Source organism: Vidua macroura, chromosome 1, assembly GCF_024509145.1.
Source record: "Vidua macroura isolate BioBank_ID:100142 chromosome 1, ASM2450914v1, whole genome shotgun sequence".
Lineage (NCBI taxonomy): Eukaryota > Metazoa > Chordata > Aves > Passeriformes > Viduidae > Vidua > Vidua macroura.
Window position 1 is genome coordinate 132,488,062 of NC_071571.1, and position 13,481 is coordinate 132,501,542.

The 13,481-nt window shown below is 38.3% G+C and overlaps 1 long non-coding RNA gene across 1 annotated transcript; it reads left to right on the forward strand.

Moving 5' to 3' along the window:
* Positions 1-941: 941 nt before the first annotated feature.
* Positions 942-4,071, forward strand: LOC128818141 (uncharacterized). The gene is made up of 3 exons (XR_008440393.1): positions 942-1,156; positions 3,561-3,766; positions 3,989-4,071. It is a non-coding gene; the product is annotated as an uncharacterized LOC128818141 (long non-coding RNA).
* Positions 4,072-13,481: the final 9,410 nt, after the last annotated feature.

Genomic DNA, 13,481 nt, shown 5'->3' on the forward strand with positions numbered 1-13,481 from the left:
AAACAGGAAAGCAAGCACTGTAAAAGTTGAACAAAATAGGCATCCACTAATATTTCCAGATCTTTTTCAACCCACAGGCAAAGCTATATTCCATTTGTCCATAAGAATTTCTCTCAAGCTTTTGGGGATTTCTTTTGGGTTTTTATTGTATGAAATCAATATTCAAATATATATTCAGTTAAGTTATTATCTAATGCTTGCTAGAGCTTAACATCAAATCTGAAAAAGTTAATTTTTATGGTATAATCCAAATGGAAATGTAATTTGTGTGAGATTTGCTTTACTATCATTGTCTATCACATTATTGCAGAACAAAGCACATTGCTAAGACAATATTTGTAGGACGCAAAAGGCTCAAGGTACACAAAGCACTTGTTGATTATGTGATACAGATATAGATCAAATGCATATGTATGTCAAAGTCTTTTTAGCAACATTGTCATTTTTTAAGAAACAAATTAAATAATGCTTAATTTCATTTGAGACCAATGAAATAGAACAGAGCTGATTGGGTTCATACTCATTCAGCATTTCTTTACTGACCAAAATCCATTCATCTAACTGAGTATTTACTCCATTGGATACCCAATTCCTTGTAAACCCAAAGAAAAGCTGATACTTCAGAAACATACATCTTAGGCAAATATTTTATATCTATAACACACAAACAACTCCAGTGACAGGAATTCTTTCATCACATTATAAAAATCTGAGATATAAAACCACCACACCCTGCCCTTTTGCTTATATCATTGGTCCCCAAACTCTGCTTCGTGAGTGCTTGCTGAGTAGATTGCGGTGTCTCAGGGAACACCACTGGGCACAGATCTGGAGAGTCCTGAGAGTACCATGGCCTGTCATCTGCCTTGTGACCTCATGGGGCCCCTGCCATACAGTACAGCTCTCTGTCAGATGATGGTTCTGCAGATGAAACACTTGGCCAACAGCACTGCCTGTCCTGCTGAGAGAGGACCAGGGCTGCTTACTGCAACCTTAGAATGGAATTTCACTTAAAATGAGGAGGAAGGGCTTCACTTGTTTATGGACAACAAATAATGTGGTAACAAGGAAATTCATCTTGCCCAGGGCACATCCAAGTTTGAATCACTCCTCTCAGATTTGAAGCAGTGTCTGACATGAGGATTCACCACGACAGGTATAGCCCCAGTTACATGTCTATCATCTGTCTCCTTTGCAGACTGCCTTGCTTTCAAAACATGCTGAAAAGTCTTGATTTCACCCTGCATCAGAATGAAACCAAATGCCAAAACCTCAGAATCTTTCACGAAACAGAATCCTTGTTTCCTGGCCAGCCTTATTATTGAACCTTAATATGATACAACATGTGTCCATATTTGCACACATGGTCCACAGCCCTTACACATGTGTAAATCCTACTGAAGTCATGTATAAAGGATCAGGCTCTAGGGCTGTTATAGAAAAAGTTCATGTTTCACTGACTTTTTGGTATTCTTTGAAGATATTACATTTAGAGTAAATATAGAGAAGTACATGTTATATGCAAGATTTTCAGAGAACATTTAACTTCCACACCAGAAGGTCACATCTAAGGCAATATGGTCTTGGAACAAGTTCAAAGTTGTCACACTTGATAAAAATAGCTTAAAGGGCACATAACTGTGCTGGAATATGGGAAAACAGTGGAACATGAGAGGGGGAATGATTGAAGGCCCCATTAGTAATTATGTACATACTTTGTTGCTATTGAAAGCTAGGTTTCCAAGCATGTACATGGTAGTTATGTTAAATAAAAGTGCAAGCAATTAAAAAAATATAAATGCTTTTGCATTGCTAAATCTAAGTAAAGAACCTTTTACAAATATAATTTTATAGAATAAAGGAAAATATTTTAAAAATAAATGAACAGAAGATAAATGTGTCTAGTTTATTTTCTGTTTGTTCTTAGTTTCAAAATTATGTTTATATACCTACATTTTTGTATCATGTTTATATACTTACATTTTTGCATCACTTATTAGTATTTTTGTAATACTTCATTGAAAATCAAAACCTACACTTATTTTTTTAATATAAGAAGCTACATTCATTTTTTCATATTTCACTTCAAACAGCTGCAATTTTGTTAGTTTCTTCTAACCTCCTGAAAGAGGGACAAATGTACACAACAAACTGAATCTCAGGAAAAGTTGAATCATACTGGAACATGGGCTGTTATAGCACAATATATGGTACATTAGAAATGCAAGTTTTCATTAAAGTGCCTCTTGAGATACACATCGCGTTGGCAATAATTAGCCCTTAGGACTGTGTTCTGTGTATTGGATACCTGTTAAACCACAGCCAAATCTCCTGATGGTGTTTAAGCCATACATTTAAGTGAGCCTAAAATAAGGTCCTACAGCCCTTCTGCAAAATTATTCACTTGCACCAAAGTAGCCTTAAATGGGCAGCTTTCCAGGACTGGGACACTCAGTAAGTCTTGGGTCATATGTGTCCTACACAGAAAGCCAAACCATAAATCTTCCAGTTCAATGTTTTGATTTATTGTGCTAGCATGTTAATTTTGCCCTTGTAAAAAACATGTCATGCAAAGGTTTACTTTTAACTGAGAAATTAGCTCTATTTTGCACATACTTTTTAATGATTGATGGCATGGTGCAATCTTTGTCCCAAAGCGTGAAAAAAGCTAATCTAATGTTTAATGATTTTGTAGTGCAAGATTCTTGACTTAGTTCTGCCCAGAATTACTACATGCAGGGCTCAGTCACGTCCTAATCCTGTTTATCTCAGTGAGGCTCTTGATAGTGAGAAAACAAAATTGCTACCTTCCATGCTTGCAAGCAAATTTTTCATTCATCTGTATTCTTCCCTGTAGAGAGACTCAGATACAGCTATTTTTTGATCAGGTTTGGTCTCATAGGAGACTTACATACATTACCATGGAAGGTAACATATTTTATGGCAACAATCTGCAAAAGGTATGTTCTGTGACAGCAACACTTTTTTTTTTTTTTTTTTTTTTTTTTTGCCATAGTAATGAAGTGCTTAAGAATGAAGATATCCTTTCAAGCAGAGAAAGTCACCTGAAAGCAAGGGTGTCCCATGCCTCCCATGACATAAACAGCTAACAGGAGGATTTTATATCTTTGAGGATTAGGAAGTAAATGATTGGAGAAAGGGCCTGAAAGCTGAACTCCAGGAGGTGCACTGGATACACAGAACTTTCTATACCTCCCTTTTAAAATGTATAACCATAGGGAAAGGTTATATTATATGGCAGCAGAGAAGGAACAATGTAATTTATGCTGCTTAGTTTAAAAGCATCACATTTTTATACAATAACAAAAAAGTAGAGAGTCTGAGTCATTAGAAAAATACTTGCACAGCTGGTAAATTGTATTTTTTATGGACCTTATACATGTGATTGTAAGCACTAAGTATACACATTATTAGGGTCAATTTAAATCCAGGCTGATGAAAAATCCGAAGTGTTGGAGGATTTAGAATCTTCCTGTGGATTTTGTTGTAGCCTCCACATCTATGCTTTCATTAAAATAATATCTGTTCCAACTTCCCAGGTTTTAAAAGGAGCATTTACAACGTTAACCAGTGCACTGTCTCACAGACCGTACAGCCAACAGATTGAAACAATACTACTACAAGGATATGTGGAATAACAACAATATTTATTCTGTATTTTTGTCTTCCTGGAATGGATTGACCACTGATTCAGAAGCAAAGAACTACTGTGATATGGCCCTTGCTTCTCACTCAATTGGAGATGGTAATGTTTTAGTGGTTTTAGTGCTAACCATCTATGAAAGAGCACAAAAGGTAGCAGGCCCCTGGAGAGCAAGAAGATGAGGGTCTGTGTGGCTGTTACGATCCCGCTAAGAGCATCGTACTGCTCTGTTCTTTCATCTTTGTAATGTGAGAGTGAAACAGTCCATCACAAAGCTGGAGGAAAAAAATGACTCATCTGCTGTCCATTTTTATTTTGCCTCAGCGTCTGGAAAGAAGTGCTTCATTTCTTACTGCATCTGGACAAAGACAGACCTCCTGGAGGTGCTCCCAGCTCCCTGAAGATACTAGGACACTTTGCTCTATTCAGGCTTGGGTTCACCTGCTTTCCCACTCATATTTACCCACCACATTTCTTTTGACTGCATTTCTCTGTGGTCACTAAATCCCTCTCTATTATTGTACAATTCTGAGAACTGCAGCAAACAGGAAGGTTTTTAGTAATCTTGCCAGTTCACACTATTTGCTGCTGGAAAGCCTTTGAGCTGATAAAGTTTGGAAGGCATGCAATTCTCCATGAGCTAATGCCCATTGCTTTTATCTCAAATGGTTTTAATGGCCATCCAAATAATGCAAACTGGATTGACATTACTCCAGTCCAATGAATTGGATCTCATTGAAAATATTTTGCTACCAACATTTCTTGCAGTGCAGCAAAACTAAAAGCTGCAGTTAGGAATAGAAGTAATGTTTTACAAGACACTATACAAACCCAGAACAGAGAGATGATCCTTGCCTGAAAAATATATAGCATAAAGGTGTCACTTGGCTTTATGCTTTCCCTGGATGTTGCTGTTGGCATGTGTTTGTACATCAGCTTTGTTACATGAAAAATAGTTGCACATAATTACATCCTAAGGTAACAACATGGAGATATGACTGATGGATGGGGAGCCCAAGGACATAATCATATGACAGTGATCCATCTCACAGGGAGGGTATCAGTTCCCTTGCTCCTAGCTGTTGTCATACTGATAGACATCCTGGTGACAGTGAACTTTATAGAAAGGAGATGACAAAATATAGTGAGCATTTCCAGAGGTGTTCAAAACATGTAGTCTCCATGTATGAATGACTGATGATAATATACACAGGGTAAAAAACTTGGTGTTGGGATGGTTATTTGCATCTCTGCCAGCGCAGAAGGGCCTAAGTATCTGCAAGGGTAAAGGAGGGAGAATAAGGGTAATGTGCTTGAAAGAAGTGCAAAGCATTGAAAATTAAATCCTTCATCTCTATTGTGATAAAAAACTTAACGGAGGGATGCAAAGGGGAGGTTGGTACTTTGTAGAGAAATGGTATGGATTTGCAATTGTCAAGTGCTTTAGAAAGGATGCTGTTGTACCTTAAGACATGAGCTGATGAGAACATGAACTTTGAACTGTTAATTAATAGCAGCTGTCACACTTTCAGAAGTTTACCTTTTAGGAAAGTTTGGGCTGCCTTGAGAATTTTTTTCCAGCTTCCCTAAAAGAAGTATTCATTTCTCAGTATCAAATTTGTGTGTCTGAAATAAGCAAATACACTCTCCTATGAAACACCACTGTTTCTCCCTTTTCACACAGATTTGTTTCTTGTTGAAGAAGAAACTGTGTGAAACATGAGAAAAAACAGAGGTATGAAGAGAAAATAGCCTAATATGACTCAGTTTTTCTATGTAATTTGTGATCAGAATTAAAATCAGCAGCTGTGTTGTGTTGCTAAGAGAATATCTTAGAACACTAAATTGTTAAGCCTAATTTGCATTTCTAGAAATTTCACGTTTGTTTGAAAACACAATAAATGTTATGACAAAACATCTGGATGAAAGACTCATTTCTGCAAAGCAGCTGATTCATATAGTGTCACCTTTCCAAATAAAATCTAAAATTTAATTTTGGGAAGTTCTTTCCATCTTACAGACTTGCTGATATTTGTTGTTAGGAGTGAGATATCTACGGAAATCTTGAATAAATGATCACAAACACAGTGTCCAGATGTAAGAAAGCTTTATTTTTGCAGCCCGTGTAACAAATGTAAACTACTGATAGACCATGTTTGTTGTATTTACTTTGTTTCTCAGACAGACATTAAAAATTTTCAGTATCAAGCAAGATTCAGAAAAGAGTGAGACCCATCACTAATAAAAAATTTTGCATTATCTTATAAAATATTGCAATCAACTCTCACTGAAATCATGCTATAAACCTTTGCACATTTTATAAAACAGTCTTTCAAATTTTGGCTACCATTAATAACATGTGATAATCAACACTCATTCCATCCTTCCAGGTTTTAGATTATATGGAGAAAATAATAGATGTATATCATGTAATTGAAATGGCATCAAGACCACCATGTCCATCACCTTTGGACAAATGAATTATATTAATCTGAAAGGAACTGTTCTGTGCATTAGGACTGGATGATACAAAATGCATAACAAGAAGTATAGCATGAAGTTTTTTGTATCACCTCAATGCACGTGGGATACAGCACATCAGAAATCAATACTAATTGATTGTGTGTTTCAGAAAAAATGGAGTGACAAAAAAAAAAGTACATCCTTGGAATGAAATGCAAGATAAGTAATCCTGCCTACTCAGTGAATTTAAGATTGAAGGGAGACTTTCTGCAATTGACAATTCATACTTACGTTACTGTTGTTAGCAACACTGAATCTAAAATGTGGGCAGAAAATTACATGAATGAAAAGAAAAAGGATAGAGAGCAAGCAACTGATAATGGCTGCTAAAACAGCAAGGAGCACTTGCTTAAAAGCAAAAATAGATCCAGAGAGCCTCAAAATTTGCAACCAAACCAAAAATGTCTCAAAACTGCTGTGTGATGAATAGACTCTATTTCAGGGGCAGAGGCAATTCTGAGTAGTCATTCTGTCAGAAGAGCTTTTATAGCTATTGATTTTTGGAGAGGTGTGAAACAGCTACTTAATTTCCTGACAAAATACATCAGAAAATCAGAAAATTGAATGCTAACATCTATAAGTTATCAGAGGGAAAAAAATTAGCCTATCTAAAGCCTGCAAGTTATATGCTATGACAAAGACCTAAGAAATTACTAAAAATTCTGGAAATGATAAAAAGCCTCCCTCTTATAAAAGATCCATCTACCTCAATTATCTGCTTTCCATATTTTCTCTTTAGTCCTTTGTACCTTTCACAGACTGATTTCAATTTATACAGATTGATTTCAATATTAGGACCCATGTCTACTTATCTATAAAGTCTAAGAAACTCAGGAGATGAGTCCTGAAATATTAAAGATTTTATTCACATGGAGCTGTGTCTGCCAATCAGGTTCCAAGGGTGACTTTGCAGAGCTGACACATTTTCTTGGCTTTGCAGTTCTTGTTGCTGTCCAACATGCCTGATATTCATTAATATCATCTCTACAACATATAAATCAAATTTAAGATAATTTTTGTTCACATGATGAAGACATTTTACAACAGACTTCAGCTTCTGCAGGAATGTTCCTGGTACAGCTGCAGGACAAGCCAAAGAAAGGGCATCACAAAGTGTTACAGTTTCACTGAAAAATTCGCTTTGCCAATAAAAGGAACTGGATTTTAGCATAGTTCCAGCAAAAAGGTTCCTGAGCTTTGCCATTGTTATCTTCATCCCCTAAAGAACCAACAAATGACACAGAAAGAAGCTGTTGGTTACTTTTAAACTTTTGATAACATACAAAAATTTTTATTGAGGAAAAATTATAATAGTAGTATTTGTATAAATATTTAATTGAAATATATTGATAGCATATTTATGCATTTCATATTTACTGAAAATCATGTATAGGTACAAGTACATATAAAATCATAGACTTGCAATTTTTTGTACATGTAAATATGTAAATACTGGAGAAAAGTGATTATTTAACTCCTGAAATGCAGGACTATTTTAAAAGACTGTATGCTAGAAGCTGTCATTAGAAATACACATTTTGCGTGAACAGTATAGGAACAGTCTAGCAAAACCTGTGTGAAACTTTTAGTGCATAAATCTGCTCATACCCAGAGGCGGTAATAAGTTACATGTTTCTTTACATATACAGTTTAAAATTGTCAAACATATATTTCATGTACTGGAACCAGAAATAACATCTTCTTGGCTGACTGTTTGGGATGTATTTCATAATTAGGTGTAGAAGTCAAAGATACCACTTCCTACCCAAAGGACACATAAACACTTCAAGCATATCAGAACAGGTCAAATATCATCACATACCCTAAAATTTCACTACTGCAAGGTGAATAACTGGTTTCTTTTGTTACCAATTCAACAAAAACTTGAAAAACAGTTTCCAGTTTTAACTTCCCTGGTTAGACAGCCATGATTGCCTCTCATGATGTACCTGAAAATTATACTCCTAGAAGACTAAACTGTACATTTCCAGCCTGTTCAATTCAGGTTTTTAATCTTGTCTTTCTTTCATTCTAGTGTGTGAATAAAATTCAGGAGATTACATCTGGAGATGTAATACTGCCTCTTTATTTGAGGTGTAATAATACCCAAAGAAACCAAATTTATGTACAAAGAATTTATGCATGCAGGCTACATTTTAAAACACCAGTTACTGTAGCTAAATCTTTACATTTGAGTGCACCATCACTGTCTGGACCAAACCAAGCTGGCTGTTAGTCCATTGCTCACCCTTGAGAAGAGGAGATTGGGTTGGACAGACATTCACCCCGTTGACTCAGAGTGAACACTCACCCACAGAGGAGACATCAGGGAGACTGGTGAAGGTTGAGCTGGGTTAGCACCCGAATCTGCATAAATGTGTCCTGCTCCCTGCTGCCCGGAGCATTCTGTCCCCAGACTGCTGCAAGGATTAGCAGAGCTGGGGAAAGCATTTTCCTAAAAAGCCAGGTGAGGCAGCAATGAGCTAGGATTATACATCAAAAGCTTCCAGAACTTCATGACCTTTGATCACTAAATTAATACTTTTTCTGTTTTACTTAGAGTGAATGTAACTGTTTCAACAGATTCTTGCTCATAAAACTAGTTATAAATAATAAATTTATTTTGATCTTTTTGAATTTTCCATTTTAAAGGTGACACAGTTAAATCAATTTTCCTTCACCTGAAAAAAAATATTGCTTCAAGACTACAGCTGAGAGCTCTTTCACTATGATTTTCAGGCACAATTTAGGGAATAGAAGAACAAATAAAACTTATGAGGGACAATTGTTTGCACCTCGCACCTTAAAATTTAGAATATACAAAAAATTGAGATTACAGTGAAAGCATATGTGCAATTTCTAAAAAAAAAAAAAAAAAAATTGCTTTTAATGTTTCCAAATTTCGAATCCATGTGCATTTTGGTGAACTTGAAAATAATGCCATAGTAACATGGGGGCTATCATAGTAATAAAAGTGGCATGGCAACTTTTGTTTACCAGTTTCTGATTGCTATATATTATTTAATAATTAGGTAACATGACATCACTAATAACCTATTTACTTCTAATAGTAAAACAGATTGATTTATATTGTTTGTTTTTGCTGCTGTAGTTTTTTAAAGTTTGAAAAATATTAGAAAATACATATTTTTAGTTAGTTTAGTTTGAGCTTAGGAAATTCCCAGTAAAACAGAGAGGGCAAATCTTAACATGTTTATAATACATTATTCTTATATATTACAATATAAACACATTTATACACTTATTTTACTTCTATCTATAATATATTACATCATTTACTACAAGTATAATTTATAGTAAAAACAGAAAAAAAGAACCAACAAGAAATGTTACAAATCAACTAGTCCATGTTTTAGCACCTAGAACAGGAGGGAAGAAAGAAGACTAAGTAATTTTTATTTTCCTCACAGTTGTTTCTGAAATATCTCTATTAGTATTGATAATCTATGGTTATGAACTCCTTCACACTGTCAGTCTCATGCTGTCTACAGGACACCTCAGTAGGCTCTAAAGAATCATAAACCAGCGGTCTTCTGCCACATGAATAGACTGAAAGCTTCTGGGACCAGTTACCCATATCCATGCTGCTGTACTTGGAGGCGCTGGAGCAGAACAGACATTGACAGCAGATTGCTCAGTAACCTGGTTAAAGTATCCAGTGTTAGCTGAGGGACATAGTGAAGGAGGTTGGAGGATTAAAAACCTTTTTCCAGGTAAAAAAGAAGATCCACACAGGTTGTCTCTCAACCCTTCTTGCCAATAACCTCAGATTGTCTTATGTACTGCAAACTGCCCAGGCCAAACATTTAAAAATCTATTTAGATGTCTGTTTTCCTTGGTTTTCCCTTTGACTGCAGCCTCAGGTAGTTTGCCCTGGTTGATGCCATGCCTGGAATGCTGTGTTCAGTTCTGAGGTCTCCAGTTGAAGGAAGACAAGGAACTACTGGAGAGGGTCCAGTGGAGTGCTATGAATTTAGTTAGGGGTCTGAAGCAACTCACTGATGAGGAAAGGCTGAGAGAGCTGGGGCTGTTTAGCCTGGTGAAGGAAAGACTGAGAAGGGATCTTATCAATGTCTATCAGTTGCGGAGATAGAAAATTTATTTCTCTGGAGATACAAACTGTCTTTGATGCAGCCTGCTCTAGGTGAACCTGCCTTAGCAGGAGGGTTGGACTGGGTGATATCCAGAGGTGCCTTCCAACCCCAATCATTCTGTGATCAAGTAATTCTCTAACAGCCACTTACTCATCCTCTACCTTTTCTAGATTTTCTTCTTTTTTTAATGAACTCTATTTTTCCCCTCCATTTTGTATTTCATTGATCCCACTTCTGTTGCAGGAAGCAGGAAATAGCCTATAGCAGCAACAACACTGAAGCCAGAAACACATTAAAAGACACTTTTATAAAGAAAAAAAATGTACTCTGCATGTAGATATGTTTCCTGAGGACCTCCTTGAAGTGCTATTTTTTTCATGTCCGGCCAGAAGTGACACTGTTTCGTGTACACTTTTTCAGTCTCCAGGTAAACTGTAGCTACTTTTGTTAGCTTTTCAGGGATTCACAATTGCTCAAGTTATATGATTGAACAAGATTCCCATGCCACTAGATTTGCAATTTTAATTATAGCTATCCTGCATGTTTCACTGAAGTGCTGAAATACTGAATAAATTGGACTAGCTCAAGGAGCTGACATTTCCAGCAGACATGCCCTCCTTGCTGTAGTATGCCCAAGTTCATTACTGTACATCCCCTGCCTACTACCTGCAAATTCCCCATGTACTCAGCTCACATCCCTCTGTACACCAGGGACCTTTATAATCCTCTCCAGCTACTCTTGTTTCATGCCACCCATTAATCTCCTTTCCTTCAAAGATTTATTTCTGTGTGATCCCTTCCATTTTTTTCCTTTTTTTTTTTTTCCCTACTGTAGGAAATAAATTATTCAGGGTGTCAACATACTTGAACTAGAACTGAGATGGAGGTAGTTATAATGAAAAGCTAATTATTGCCAGGAAGATTACAGAGTTGTTCTCAGCTGCTAGGCCTGCCAGGCAGCTGCCAGGAGCACTGTTTTTCCCCTACTCTTCTTCTCGTTTACTGATTTTTCACCAAAATAGGGCATTGTTCTTCAACTCTGAACTTTCAGGAAACATTCCAGCACTGATTGGATATGTCATTCAAAAGTAATAACAAAATGGACAAAGAAACAGAAGAATGTTTTTCTGTTGAAATAAGAGCTTTTGATGCAGGCTTAGGGTGTGCTTCAACATTCAACTTATCAGTTGCCACATCCCTCTGTTATATCAATGCAATTCTGTGGGGGGGTATGCTATAAATGAGATTGTTTCCATTTGCATTGTTTATCTCTCTGAGCTGGCTTGCAGTGCACACTCCTGAAAAGTGTTACCAGTAAAATTCAGCACTCCTACCCCTCTAGCAGAGGGACAGAAAGGTATAGCAGTTCTGCAAAGGAATTCTTCAAGAATGCTAGTCCTAGAGAAATTGTTTAGTCAGAAGCACAACTTAATTAAAGACCACTGATGCTGTTAAAATTTTCCTGCCTGCTACCACCTCTTAGCCACAGGTTAACATACCACAGGTACTGAAGAATGGTTGAACATACACTCAAGTATGAGCTGTGGGTGGGAGTGGTGACCACTGCAAGAAGAAAAGCAGTCCAAGCTGCTTTGACTCTTAGTGAGGTGAAATACTGTCTTACAAGCTGTGATTCATGAATGAGGATGGCACAGCAAGTGTATGCAAAACGAGGTTTGATTCATGGTTAGCTCAGCATGTGTATACCGGAGGCAGAACAGACAGGTAATCCAGCAGGATTTGGAGCCTCCAGACCTTGATTAGCTCAGCCAGATTTCAATACATGAGTACTACAGGGGTAGGCTCCTATCCGAGCACTTGCTGTTTGAGCTTCACATACACTCTCTCAGATGCTGTACAGTGTTGTCTTTTCAGCCATGTAACTACACTGCAGACTAAATTAATGCGATTTCAAATTTCCAGGAGGAATATGTAACTCAGGAGGCATATTCCAGGCTTTCCTTCAAAACTCAAATCAGAGGCTTTTGTAAAAGGTTATTAATTATCTACATCAAAGCCATGCCCACAGGCACTGCTTACTGCACTTTTCCCTGATAAAAATGAGCTCAGCTCATTTCCAAATCACCCATATGCCAACATGTCAGCCTGCATTCTATTAACTTACCTTTCCAGGGCATTTTCTGTGTGCCACAAGCAACCTCAAAAGGACTCAATCCTGCTGAAGGTGGATTTTCTCTATGATCTAGAGAAGGGAGAAGCACTCTGGGCATGCAGAACATCAAGGGCATTCCTGGGTGTCGGGAACTCCTCTCACATGTGAAATGGTGCAATTGAGAACCTAAGCAGACCTTGCTTCAAACCAAGCCAGAAAATGCACACCTTTATTAAGCAGAGTGGGAGCAAGTGTTTGCCACCACTGAGGTTTGCTCCACCCGGCCATTTGTCAATTATAACAACATGAACCAAGCCTTGGAGCTGGGGCTGGTTGAGGCGGTGGCACATCTCAGGGGTTCAGTGCTCCGGGATGGAGCACCGTGCCCAAGCTCCCCACGGCGGGCGCTCACACACCTGAGGGGTGGCCGAGCCACTCCGCCCTGGGAGGAGACTTGTGTCGAGTGCTGTGTGCAGTTCCGGGCCCCTCAGTTCAGGAAGGACATTGAGGTGCTGGAGAGAGTCCAGAAAAGGGCAGTGGAGCTGGTGAAGGGTCTGGAGGACAAGTCCTGTGAGGAGCAGCTGGGGGAGCCGGGGATGTTTAGCCTGGAGAAAAGGAGGCTCAGGGGTGACCTTATCACTCCCTACAACTGCTTGAAAGGAGGCTGTAGCCAGATGAGAATTGGCCCTTCCTCCAAGAAAAAAATGGAGACAACATGAGGATAGAAACTCAAGCTGTGTCAGAGGATGTTCAGGTTGGACTTAGGAGGAATTGCTTCACGTGAAGGGTGGGTGATTAGACACCGGAATGGACTTCGCAGGGAGGTGGTGGAGTCATCGTCCCTGGGGGTGTTTAGGTAAAGACTGCACGTGGCACTCAGTGCCATGGTATAGTTGACAAGGTGCGGTTCGGTCACAGGCAGGACTCGATGACCTCGGAGGCATTCCCAAGCTCGCCCGTTCCGCCTCCTTGTCACTCTGTCACTCTGCCCCACGGCCCGCGCGCTCCCGCCGCCTCACGGGGACGCCGGGGAAGCCCCGCCCCGCCCCCGCAGGGCACGTGACCT